The following is a 14658-nucleotide window of genomic DNA, read 5'->3' as shown; positions in this document are numbered from 1 at the left end:
ATTTCGAGGAACAAGATCTAGCGGGAGCTAGGGAGAGAGAACCTGATGACAGCTCAAAGCGGTTCTCGAACTTAAAAGTGAAACTTGTGTTCCAAACAAACCCTTCCTCCCTCGAAGTCCCTCTTTATATAGGAATTAGGAATTCATAGTTTGTGAGCCTTCCAAGTTTCGTTAGTTTTGGCACATGCATATAATTGTCCGACGATCAATAAGTAAATGTCAATTAGGTAATCTGTTTTTTTTTCTACTTACCTGACATATATAATATGCTCATATATAATATAACTATTTATTAGGATATATTAGAATATATATATATATATATATATGTAGAATATTGATATGTGATACGGTTCTATCACATAAGGAATCTCATCGTGTATAAATAAAATACCCATCTGGTCATCTTGTGTTAATGAATAAATTAAGCGTTTCCAAATTATATCACTTTTTTCATCTGAATTTGCTTTATTAATGTTGAATGTTGTTACAAACTTACAATGGAAATCATCTGTAATTATAGCAGGAGCAGAGAAATGGTGGAATGAAACTTTTAGTAAGAATATATATATATATATATATATATATATATATATATGTGCACTATGCAGGATTAGAATTCACTTGGTACCCATTTTAATTTGACTTCATTAGTTAAATTTGTTTTTTAATTTCCAGAATCTTGCACAATTAAATCTTAAGTAATACTAGAATTNAGGTCATCTATGACCGATCACTGATCTCCGACTCTAAACATTCCTCTAATCACTGTATCAGTCCTCATCCTGTACTCTCGGAAAATATCCAATTGCTTTTTCTGTTGATAGCAAATATAACCAAGGACTGGTAATTGCATTACCGTGATTAAATCTATAGCACCCTGGCGAGTTGACAACAACGATTTCACATATCTTGCTACCCCAAGCGCCATGACTCCATCTGGATCTCTAAGACGCTAACTGTAAACTGCTCTTAAGAAAAGAAAAACATATATAGATAGTCAATCCCTAATTCGGATTATATAATATTATACTAAACAGAAATTAAAGAAATCGAGATATATATAAATTTCGAGGAACAAGATCTAGCGGGAGCTAGGGAGAGAGAACCTGATGACAGCTCAAAGCGGTTCTCGAACTTAAAAGTGAAACTTGTGTTCCAAACAAACCCTTCCTCCCTCGAAGTCCCTCTTTATATAGGAATTAGGAATTCATAGTTTGTGAGCCTTCCAAGTTTCGTTAGTTTTGGCACATGCATATAATTGTCCGACGATCAATAAGTAAATGTCAATTAGGTAATCTGTTTTTTTTTCTACTTACCTGACATATATAATATGCTCATATATAATATAACTATTTATTAGGATATATTAGAATATATATATATATATATATATGTAGAATATTGATATGTGATACGGTTCTATCACATAAGGAATCTCATCGTGTATAAATAAAATACCCATCTGGTCATCTTGTGTTAATGAATAAATTAAGCGTTTCCAAATTATATCACTTTTTTCATCTGAATTTGCTTTATTAATGTTGAATGTTGTTACAAACTTACAATGGAAATCATCTGTAATTATAGCAGGAGCAGAGAAATGGTGGAATGAAACTTTTAGTAAGAATATATATATATATATATATATATATATATATATATGTGCACTATGCAGGATTAGAATTCACTTGGTACCCATTTTAATTTGACTTCATTAGTTAAATTTGTTTTTTAATTTCCAGAATCTTGCACAATTAAATCTTAAGTAATACTAGAATTTCTTACACAAATATTTGTCAATGCAATAATAGGAAATATTGAATCATATGAAAGCTGAACAGATAAATCCTGCGTGCCCATCATATGGAAACCATTGTATCAAGAATAATATAAAAATCGTTTAGTAAAAAAAAAAAAAACACTTAAAGATAATCAATGACCGATCATTGCTCTCCGACTCTAATCATGGATATGATAATTTCATCAGTCGTCTTCTTTAGCTCTGTGAATTCAGCCAATAGCTTTCCCTGTTGAAGGTAAAAATAACCTGCGAGTGGCAATGGCATTAAAGGGAGTAAATCTAAAGCACCCTGGCGAGCTGACCACAACGATTTCACGCATCTTGCTACTACACCCACCATGACTTGATCTGGATCTCTAAACTGTAACTGCTCTTACCAAGCTAGAGAGAAAAACATATGAAAATATATGTAGTCAATCACTCAATCCCTAAATCGGATGATAATTATGCTAAACAGGAAGAGATATGATCAGGTCCAAGTTAGGTAGAACCTTCACAATCACCAGTTCACTATATAGACTTAGTCACTTAGATTATAATTTACTAACACAGATTTATGTAGGCTACAGGGAGAGAGAACCTGATGACAGCGAACTCAAAAGTGAAACTATGTTTCAAACCCTACCCCTAGCTCCTTGTTATATTATATATAATAATAAGCCTATTCATAGTTGGTGTGCCTCCCAAGTTTCGTTATTATCCGATAATTTATTTATTTATCAGGGATTTTCCAACTCCATTTATCTTAACGAATTTATCAATCAAATAGTAAATAACTTTGTAAAATTAAATAACTATTTTATACTAAGTCTTACGTTTCGTGCAAGATGGAGAAATGGAATCTCATTAGACAAAAATCTTTGAATTAACTCTGAAAATAAATGAGACATTTGACCAAATCGATATTTCCGTTTTGGACTTTTTAATGAATGCTCTGATTTCTTCCCAGTAGTATATAAAGTTATATATGTAGAGAGCTTCTCTTCCACCAGATGATAGATAACAAATACACTGCATCTGCATCTCACTATACTTACGACATCCACATATATATACCAGTTGTTAACCAATCAAACGCCTGGAGTGGTTTTGATTTTATATAGGTTAAACAGGCCAAGTGACAATATGATCACAAGGCTTTTGAATTAGGCATCAGCAACGACTGGTTTATATTTGGATGTCATAAGTGATGGAAATCGGTGAGATGTACATATTAACATATATTAATTAAAATGGCTGCATGTTCAAACCCTCATAGCTTGATAGAAAACTCAAAGATCTCACTCTTTTGATATGCCCAAAATTCGAAGATCACTCAGCCGGATTAAAAAGGATAGAAACTCGCCAAGGTGCAAGGTGCAACAAGGAAGATTTGATAGATTGAGGGGTCGCACAGCAGTTGCGGAAGGCTGCTGATATTCCCAACTCTAATCACTACTAGATATGTCACATTAGTCCAGCAAAAGGACGATGTTGCTTGGATGTTACACACCAAAAAACAAAGAAATGTTCTAGACAAAGAACAAAGAGATAGACTCTAAAATGAAAAGGAAAATTCATTGATGATTCTCAAATGAGATTACATGAGTTTATATAGAGATAAAAAACTTGGTCATAAAGCCAAATATTATTCTTGAAACTAAAACACAATAAAGATAGATAGTTGAATGAAGATTAAACTCTTTGAAGTTTGTCTTCCCAAGGTGTTCTTTCCAAAGTGAGTTGAACTCTATTTTCGTCATTCTTCTTTGACCACAAAACAAAGTGATTATTTTGGGCTTTCTTGGACTTGAATTAGGCTCAAAGTGGACTGGACTTGATAGGTATCTTCCCCAATAGTATCTCCCTGGCTCTCTTTGGCCATAAGCTCTTGAACTGACCCATTAAGAGTTTCCTTGATCTTTTCTCTCTTTGACTCTTTGGTCCAACTTGTTGATGAGAAACAACATGGGCTGTACCATTTCTTCATATTGGGCTTAGTAGAAACACCTTCTGGTTGCCAAACATAATTCTGGAAGCACCTAAACCAACTGGACCTAAAATTCTTCATGTGAAGAACTAGGTTGACCTCCTTTAGAAAATGAAGCGTAACTTTGTGGTTTGTTGGCCAGATCTTGTGTTCTTGGGCTTGTTGGAAACATAAGAGATCCATTAACATCCTCCAACCAATTTCGTGTCGAAATTGATGCTGAGTTAGTCTGTGTAACACGATCTTTGGCTCAGACGCGAAACTGGGACTGGGGCAGATCCACTGATTTGAAATATCCATATCTTTCAAGTACGAACTGCTTTTAATGTGCTTCCAATTTTCAGTGATTCTAGGATGGATCAAGATTCCAGAACAGTTTGTTTCATACCTTGAATCCTTCGGACTTGGTCGTAATCCTCCGTTGAATGCTCGTAGGTCCAAATCGCGTAGCCATGAGTTCACCTGATTTGTAAAATGAATAACTCATTCATCTGAACTTTGATTGGACTGATTCCACTTCGAGATATGCTGCAAATGAGGTAAGAATGTATCCAAAATAGTCGTTTGGCTGGAAGAATTGATCTTTGACTTCGTTCGTATTGAGCAAGACTCAAGCGTCGTCTTGGATGGTCTCATGATCACATCACTCTTGAAAAATCTCGAGTTAGGTGATCATTGATCTTTCTATCAAGCTATTAAGGTTTGAATATGTGAACAGCCTTATGAGGATCCTTCCTAGCTGATCATTCACCCTGACTTCTTCGATTCGTCAACGAAGAAGAGAACTGAAAAGTTTGGTTATCAAAACCTGCAGGTATATATATATATTTACTCCAAAAATCTTCAATCTCTAATCCTTCCTCTTGCTACAAGTACCGGGTGGATTGCATTATATATGTTGAAGAAGAACCTAACTATGTTTTTGCGAGGGTTTGTTGGAACTTCAATCCACGTGACAAATATTTAATCAAAAGGTGAATGCATGATTTCCAATTGTACTTTCTTACAAGGAAACGTCGGATCACTGTGGGACTTGTTTTTTGTTCGCATAACGCTCTGTTTTGGTTTGTGATATCAAAGGAGAATGAATCCCTGAAACGACGCTGTTTCAGTATTTCATCAATGACAATTACAAACTTTGGTTCTACCTACAGTCAGTGGTTGAGTATATAATTTGGTCTCATGTTCCTCTGGTAATGCTTTTTTATGCGTTGTCTCACTGCAGGGAAACAAGTGTTACACGTAGCTAGCACTACCATTCAGAAAAGCCAAGCCATTGAAGGCAAAAGCTAGATCATGCAAAATCAAGACAGGTGAGCCATAATGTTTCAAAATAAGCAAGCTTCTATCTTGTTGGGACTTCTCACCTTATGAGTCACTTTATGAGCCATCATATTTTTATTTGTCAATTGTCATAAAAATTATTAAAATAGGTTTTTATTCCAAAAATACCACAATTTAGTTTTTTTTTCCAAAAATACCACTAAAATGTATTTTTTTCCACATAATTGAATTAAAGTTCTAATACTAAAAACTAATTCCTAAATTCTAAATACTAAAACCTAACCCAAAAAACTATACCCTAAAACTAAAGGGCAATTGTTNATCTGAAGGGGAGACCAGCCAGGAAGCAGGGCGAACTCGCGAAGAGACAACCAACCGCAACACGGAGCTCTCCATTGAACAACCAGGCGAGGAAGACGCACNTTGAATTAAAATTCTAATACTAAAAACTAATTCCTAAATTCTAAATACTAAATCCTACCCCAAAAAACTATACCCTAAAACTAAATGTGTCAGCCCAAACCTAAAAAAAAAAAANTCTCCGAAACTAACCGAAGGGTCGACGCCGTCATAACTCAGACAACCCCGTCGNTGTTTGTGGTAATTTTGGAAAAAAAAACTTTTGTGGTATTTTTGGAAAAAAAAAACCAAAATGAGGTATTTTTGGAAAAAAAAAACTTTTTTAGTGGTATTTAAAGGAATTTTTCTTTTGTGGAACTAAACTGTTGGTGCGGGATTTAGCACCCCCTACATACCGAACTAAACCAGAAAAACAATTTGGTTATTTAACTGGGGATCCGGTTAAGTGTTCAGTTAGGTCATTTAAGCCCACTTCGGATAGAAGAAGTCCAGCCTCGAGAATGAAGAACCGACTTCCACTTCACCCGGCGGCCGATCTAAGAGATAGAGTAACTTTCCTTATTTCAGTTTGTCCGATAAGGAAAGTTAATATATTGTACGATTCATGAATATGTATAAAGGGGGAAGGACTTCTCCATTGTAAGGCATCGATTATTGAATACAATTATTGAGTTCTCTTCTTGTTCTCAGCAATAAAAACCCTAATGCTTCTAATATCAAAGCCTAGATTAATTTTCTAAGAGAGTCTTCTTTACTGAATTTGTCTTCCCCCATAAACAAATTCATTGCGCAAATCGTCTCTAAAAGTTACTCTCTAAGAAAGACAATCTTATCCGAAAAATCCACGATAATGTCTTCAATCATCAGCGAAGTCACTGGCGCGAACCGTACCACCTCCAACACACCCGATGATACGGGCGTCGCACCTGCTCAAGACAACGTTGCAACACAGGGCGATGTATCAACCAGGCCGGCCACCGCCGTGTACGTTCGCCGCCCCGTCACCGAGTCGAGGAACTTGACTAATGTCTCCTCCGAACTCCCACCTGAGGCCAGATCTGAAGGGGAGACCAGCCAGGAAGCAGGGCGAACTCGCGAAGAGACAACCAACCGCAACACGGAGCTCTCCATTGAACAACCAGGCGAGGAAGACGCACGCACCACGACAGCGGTCCAAAATCCACAGGTCGTCTCCATGGAAGATTTCAAGATCCTGTTCGGCACCATGACGAAAGAGATCTACCAGATGATCTCCGAAACTAACCGAAGGGTCGACGCCGTCATAACTCAGACAACCCCGTCGCAAATCTCTGCTGGACAGTCACCCATACTCGGCACTGACGGTCTCACTCGTCGTCTCGACTTCTCGGACGTCCAATACGAACGGAGGAATCCTCCCCCTCAGACGACATCGAGTATTAGACCTACGAACCCAAGTTCATGTGTGCACAAGAATTCGGCCGCCCCGATCGCCCGCTTCACAAACGCGGGGTCTTANAATCGTCTCTAAAAGTTACTCTCTAAGAAAGACAATCTTATCCGAAAAATCCACGATAATGTCTTCAATCATCAGCGAAGTCACTGGCGCGAACCGTACCACCTCCAACACACCCGATGATACGGGCGTCGCACCTGCTCAAGACAACGTTGCAACACAGGGCGATGTATCAACCAGGCCGGCCACCGCCGTGTACGTTCGCCGCCCCGTCACCGAGTCGAGGAACTTGACTAATGTCTCCTCCGAACTCCCACCTGAGGCCAGATCTGAAGGGGAGACCAGCCAGGAAGCAGGGCGAACTCGCGAAGAGACAACCAACCGCAACACGGAGCTCTCCATTGAACAACCAGGCGAGGAAGACGCACGCACCACGACAGCGGTCCAAAATCCGCAGGTCGTCTCCATGGAAGATTTCAAGATCCTGTTCGGCACCATGACGAAAGAGATCTACCAGATGATCTCCGAAACTAACCGAAGGGTCGACGCCGTCATAACTCAGACAACCCCGTCGCAAATCTCTGCTGGACAGTCACCCATACTCGGCACTGACGGTCTCACTCGTCGTCTCGACTTCTCGGACGTCCAATACGAACGGAGGAATCCTCCCCCTCAGACGACATCGAGTATTAGACCTACGAACCCAAGTTCATGTGTGCACAAGAATTCGGCCGCCCCGATCGCCCGCTTCACAAACGCGGGGTCTTATCTCGAAATTGAAGAAATCAAGACGCAGATCAGCGGTATGAACACGCTTCTTCATCGGGCCAATAGCACGGCTCCAGAAATCGACAGGATTGTCGAAGTAACCCGACAATCCCCTTTTACTCAACGGATCTTACGAGCCGCCATCTTGAACGTCAAGCTGAAACTCCCAATCTACCTGGGAGACAAAGACCCCATCCAATTCATGACGTCCTTCATGGCAACCATGACAAAGGCACGATTCAGCGAAGAACAGAGGGATGTTGGTTGTTGTCAGCTGTTCGTCGATAGCCTCTCCGGCCCTGCATTGGTATGGTTCACAAGGCTCGAACCAAGTTCAATCGAACGAGGCGTGACGAGCTCCGACCTCTGGGAAATGACCCAGGAACCCGGCGAATCCATCAGCAGTTTCCTGAGCAGATTCAAGGAAAACGCCATTACGAAAGGACCTTAACATACGGGAGCCCAAGGACCTCGACGACGCTCTACATCGAGCCTCCAGATTCGCGCTCGACGAAGATGAAGACGCCCAGTTAGCCGCAAAAATAGTCGGGCGACCGTCGCATCCCCCTAAGGCTAAAAGCCGGGACGAGCACCACGAACCTCGCAAGCATCACGACCCCCAAGACCGAAAAAGGGTGTCGTTCATGCGGTCTCCAAAGTGGAGGACCAAAACAAACAGCCATCCGACCCAAAGGAGCTGTACTGCGAATTCCACATGATCGCCGACCACTCCACACACGAATGCGTCCATCTCTAGAATTTCCTGTACGGAAAGTATCTGTCCGGCAAAGTCAAAGTCACCTTTCAGCCCAAGAGCATTCGTGGAGGCAGAGGCCGCAGAGGAGGATGGCGTGGTGGACGATCTAACGTCGGCCGCAGCGCCGGAGGAGGACAAGGCCACAACGGTCCGACCAACGGAGTTCAACAGCCGGCTAACCAAGTACTGGCGAACCATCAAGAGGAAATGCTCCAGGCGGACGAGCTACCTGGCCCACCCAAGCGACTGAGAGGGCAAAACCCCGAGCGGGCCAATTCTCCTGTCCGAGGACGAATAACCATGATACTTGGCCCACCAGAGGACTGCGCAGACTCCATCCGCGCACTAAAGAAGAGGGCACGTCAAGTTTGTAGCCTTCAAGCAGTCCCAAGCGAACATCCACTTTGCTCGGACCCCATATCGTTTACTGCGGAAGACGCCAAGGGAATCCAACACCCCCATTCGGATCCTCTAGTCATCGAAGTATCCATGGGCGATTTCGACGTTGAACGGGTTTTGGTCGATACGGGAAGTACCGTCAATGTGAAATGCTGGCAAACGCTAGAAAAAATGGGTGTCACGCCGGAACAACTGAAACCTGAATCTCGCACACTGACGGGCTATGATGGGGTCGCCAAACTTTCGATGGGCGATGTGAAATTGCAGGTGCGAGCCGGCGGATTGTCCCGGAAGACCAAGTTCGCAGTCATCGACGCGTCTCCAGTCTATAACGCCATTTTGGGGGTACCATTGATATACGCGATGCAGGCCGTACCATCGACCTATCACCTCTGCCTCAAGTTCCCAACCACCACGGAAATCTGCACCCTTTATGGTGACCAGAGGGTAGCCCGAACTTGCTCTGTTATCAAGAAGAAGCAGAGGAAGACTGAAGACGCGTAGCAATTACAGAGCGGGGACCATCTTATCGGTCCCCATAAGCCGGAAAGAGATCGCCTCAAATCTCCGGAGTGCCGAATCTTACAGGTGAACATCGATTCCTCCGACCCCTCACGAACTGTTGGTATCGGTGCCGAGCTGGAGGAGCACATAAAGTCAAAGCTGATCGCTTTTCTGCAATCCCGGTCCTCCACGTTCGCTTGGTCAACGAAGGACATGGTCGGGATAGACCCCGATGTTATCTGCCACAAGGTCAACGTCGATCCCACATTCAGACCAGTAAGGCTGAAACGACGACGCCTGGGTCCAGATCGAGCCAAAGTAGTTCAGGATGAGGTCGAGCGGCTGCTCAAAGCTGACCAAATAATGGAGGTCCAGTACCCTGACTGGCTGGCCAATCCAGTCGTGGTCAAGAAGAAGAACGGTAAATGGAGGGTATGCGTGGATTTCACCGATCTCAACAAAGCTTGCCCCAAGGATAGCTTTCCTTTGCCACACATAGACCGTCTCGTCGAAGCCACGGCTGGAAACCAGCTGCTCTCATTCATGGATGCCTTCTCAGGTTACAACCAGATCGCCATGAGTTCGACTGACCGCGAAAAAATGGCATTCATAACGGATGGGGACATCCAACCAACCCCACTGGCTTGCACATATTAGGGATGGGGACATATAGTCCCTTCGGTGCACGGTGAACGGTTGCTCTATCGGCTTCCCGAACCACTCGCGTACCCAAAGCTCGGTATCGGACGTACCGTTTAAATGACCCATCGGTCATACCATTAATACCCCGATTAACTCGTCGGTCTTGGTATCAGAGCCAGGTCCGATCAACTATCCGACCCCATAATCGAATCGCTGATCAACCACAGACCTGGGCCGATACTTCCGACTGACTTGTCGACCACTTGACCACCCGACCGATCAATCCAACCTACGGCTCGTATCGTCGATCCTTTGATCACCCGATCCGACTAGCGATTGAATCACCGGTCAACTCTCGATCGATCCGTCCATTGACGTGGATCGTCGATAACCTTTCGATCGGTCCGACTCTCTGATCGAACCGTCGATCATCCTGCGATCGGTTCGTCTCCCCGGACGAACCGCCGCCTATCCTACGATTGGATCGGCCCGCTTGCCGAACCGTCGCTCGTCTCATCGTACCTTCGATAGAGAGGTAGCATGCGCATCAGTTCGGACGAGTATACTCGCCGAGCCGCACCCCCTTTTCTTCTTAGGCCTAGATGGACGATGGAAGGATGATGGTGTGTTGGAATGAAGGCCTTGCCCTCTATTTATAGTGCCCTGGCCAAAGTCTAGGCTCCAAAAGGCACCTGTCCATCAAGGCCCTTCATTCGTGCACGTTCGGACATGCCTGTCCGTCCGTGCCTGTCCGGCCATGCCCGTTCGGTCATGCCGTCCCATTACCGTCCACGAGCTCCCCAGCTGGCCCGGAGACTGTCCACCATCGTCCATCTGGCCGAGCTTAGTTGAGCTGACGCTAGCTGGACGCTAGCTGGACGAGCTGATACTAGCTGGCCTAGCTGTCCGCAGCTGGTCCATAGCTGTCCACAGCTGGCCTATAGCTGTCCATAGCTGGCCGATAGCTGTCCATAGCTGGCCGATAGCTGTCCGCAGCTGAACTACTTGTTCATCGAGCTTGTTCAGCTCATTCAGCTCGTATTCCAGCTATTTGAGCTAGTAGCTTAGCTACTTAAGCTCATATAGCTATCGATTTCCTTAAAACAAACTGCCCCTCCTTTCGGATCGCGGGACGCGGGTGTTACAAGTCTACCCCCCTTAAAATGAATTCGTCCTCGAATTTGGTGGGTGTAGAGATTCTCGACTTTCGTCCACTTGAGACTTGATCTATTCTCGATCATGCTCTTTTTAGGACTTGGTCATTTTCCTAGATCTACGTCTTTCTCGACGCAATCTTTTCCCATTGATCTTGGACAATCTCCGAATAGATCAAGTCTGTTCCTGTCCTAGTTCCATCCCAACTAGGACAATTTCCCGACCTTGGTCCTTCCTGGACGTGGTCGTAATTCCCGACCCTGGTCCTTCCCGGACGCCGTCGTAGTTCCCGACCCTGGTCCTTCCCGGACGCGGTCGTAGTTCCCGACCCTGGTCCTTCCCGGACGCGGTCGTAGTTCCCGACCCTGGTCCTTCCCGGACGCGGTCGTAGTTCCCGACCCTGGTCCTTCCCGAACAGGGTCGTAGTTTCCGACCATCTGGTCGACATGCTATGTGTTCGATGTTTTGAACAATCGCTCGATTCACGAGCGCATCTTGGCGAACACATTCCCGTTCCCAAGCATGTCTTCGATCTTATCAGAGATTTCCATTTCGTCCGAACACATAGCATAACGGCATACGTCCTCACAGGATCGCGCATGCTCTGCTACCAACTTGAAAGACCCCGACCCGGACGTCCCAGCGTCCGCGGTCACGGCTTCCATTCGGCCCCATTCCCGGCCGAATATCCTTTGATTTGGTCACTAAGCTTTGGCTCATGGCCTTGCTTCGTAGACCCCTTTACGCAGCGGAATATAACTTTAACCTTGACCCATCCCATTGTGCTTAGCCATACAACCAACCAACCCCACTGGCTTGCACATATTAGGGATGGGGACATATAGTCCCTTCGGTGCACGGTGAACGGTTGCTCTATCGGCTTCCCGAACCACTCGCGTACCCAAAGCTCGGTATCGGACGTACCGTTTAAATGACCCATCGGTCATACCATTAATACCCCGATTAACTCGTCGGTCTTGGTATCAGAGCCAGGTCCGATCAACTATCCGACCCCATAATCGAATCGCTGATCAACCACAGACCTGGGCCGATACTTCCGACTGACTTGTCGACCACTTGACCACCCGACCGATCAATCCAACCTACGGCTCGTATCGTCGATCCTTTGATCACCCGATCCGACTAGCGATTGAATCACCGGTCAACTCTCGATCGATCCGTCCATTGACGTGGATCGTCGATAACCTTTCGATCGGTCCGACTCTCTGATCGAACCGTCGATCATCCTGCGATCGGTTCGTCTCCCCGGACGAACCGCCGCCTATCCTACGATCGGATCGGCCCGCTTGCCGAACCGTCGCTCGTCTCATCGTACCTTCGATAGAGAGGTAGCATGCGCATCAGTTCGGACGAGTATACTCGCCGAGCCGCACCCCCTTTTCTTCTTAGGCCTAGATGGACGATGGAAGGATGATGGTGTGTTGGAATGAAGGCCTTGCCCTCTATTTATAGTGCCCTGGCCGAAGTCTAGGCTCCAAAAGGCACCTGTCCATCAAGGCCCTTCATTCGTGCACGTTCGGACATGCCTGTCCGTCCGTGCCTGTCCGGCCATGCCCGTTCGGTCATGCCGTCCCATTACCGTCCACGAGCTCCCCAGCTGGCCCGGAGACTGTCCACCATCGTCCAGCTGGCCGAGCTTAGTCGAGCTGACGCTAGCTGGACGCTAGCTGGACGAGCTGATACTAGCTGGCCTAGCTGTCCGCAGCTGGTCCATAGCTGTCCACAGCTAGCCTATAGCTATCCATAGCTGGCCGATAGCTGTCCATAGCTGGCCGATAGCTGTCCGCAGCTGAACTACTTGTTCATCGAGCTTGTTCAGCTCATTCAGCTCGTATTCCAGCTATTTGAGCTAGTAGCTTAGCTACTTAAGCTCATATAGCTATCGATTTCCTTAAAACAAACTGCCCCTCCTTTCGGATCGCGGGACGCGGGTGTTACAGCGGATCACCTTGATGGCGTATTGTGGTCCTATCGAACAACCCCACAGCGGAGTACGGGACAATCCCCTTTTTCCCTTGCGTACGGCCTCGAAGCACTCGCCCCTGCCGAAGCAGGAGTCCCGACACTCTGACGTACCATGATGGTCAGCAATCCCGAACTTAACAACAGGATGCTGATTGACCATAACGATCCTGCCGAAGAACTGCGCGATCAAGCGTTAGTCCGAGTACAGCACTACCAAGATGCAGCTGCTCGGTATTATAACAAGACTGTTCGTCAGCGACGTTTCAACGAAGGCGATCTGGTTCTACGGGAAGTTTTCGAAAACACCAAAGAAGTCAACGCCGGTAAACTCGGCGCTCGGTGGGAGGGTCCATACCTCGTATCCAAGGCAGTTCGCCCGGGCGTCTACGAGCTTGTAACAATGGCCGGAGAACGGATCAAAAATTCGTGGAACGCAGCCCACTTGAAGCGTTATTACTGCTAAGTCGTCTTCACGATCCGAACTAGGAATTTTCGAGAATCCGAACTCCATTCGTCTTTCTTTTGTGATACGAACTACGGTTGGCTTGATCCCCATTTCGGGGTACGTAGGCAATTCCTTGTTTTTTCGAGATTAAGTGAATGCAGCTAAGATATTAATAAAGTTTTTATTTCGAATACACTTCGATCGGTAGTACGCCAAATTACGCTGACAGAAGTTTGGATTAATTTCCATCACACTTCGTCTACAATCGTTATTTCCAAGTACAAACGGAACAAATCAGAAAATACGAGTAAAGCAAATTCTCGATCAGTCACCATTACATGTTTTGGAAATTGGACCAGACAAATCGTCCTCCAAAGGTTCCTCCACCTCTATCTTCATTAGTTCGGCTCGCCAAAACCTGCGTGCCTGCCTTAAGGCCTCAAGTCTATCCGCCAGGACTTCGAAGCCATGAGACATCAAATCTTCCAAGAAGGTGCATGGGCCTTCGACCATACGCCTTTCGCGAAACATTGGGTCAGCCGATTCCAAAAAATTGGCTTATCGCCTCAACCTTTCCAGGGAAGACCGGTAGGCCCAGATGTCCGTAATCAACGGATGCGCGGTATCCTCCAGAGGTTGGCAGTCGGCCGCGAGTAAGGCAGGTACATCCATGAGCGCAACCTGTTCGTGGCACATCGCACGCACGGCAAGCAACCGGGTCATTCGCCATTTCGCCAAGAATAAACCTTCGGCGATCATCTCGTTCAGAACCCGAACGGTCCCCAACCTATAGCGGCGAGCTCGGTACCGTCAGAGTTCCTGGCATATAAGACTCTCCTCCACGCCAGTCATGTCGATGTAAGGGACAGGCGCACGAACCAGAAACGTTTCCGCCTGATCTAGTGCGGAAGGATCACCCGGCGCTTCAGTACACCCGCAATTGCTCGCCGAAGCAGCCACTCTTTCTCGGGCCCGTCTTAGCCATGCGGATCGAGTAGTTACCATCCTTCTTTTTCAGGAAATTGTGAAAGTTGGAATGTATTTTTCCCAACCCTCAACCCTATTTATATAGGGTCGTGGGAAGTAACTGCCGCGGAATCCACCAATCAGAGATCGCGAAAATAATTTTTGCCGCATCCCGAAAATTATT

The sequence above is a fragment of the Camelina sativa genome, chromosome 6, assembly GCF_000633955.1.
Source record: "Camelina sativa cultivar DH55 chromosome 6, Cs, whole genome shotgun sequence".
NCBI classification, from domain to species: Eukaryota; Viridiplantae; Streptophyta; class Magnoliopsida; order Brassicales; family Brassicaceae; genus Camelina; species Camelina sativa.
This window is presented reverse-complemented; position numbering follows the sequence as displayed.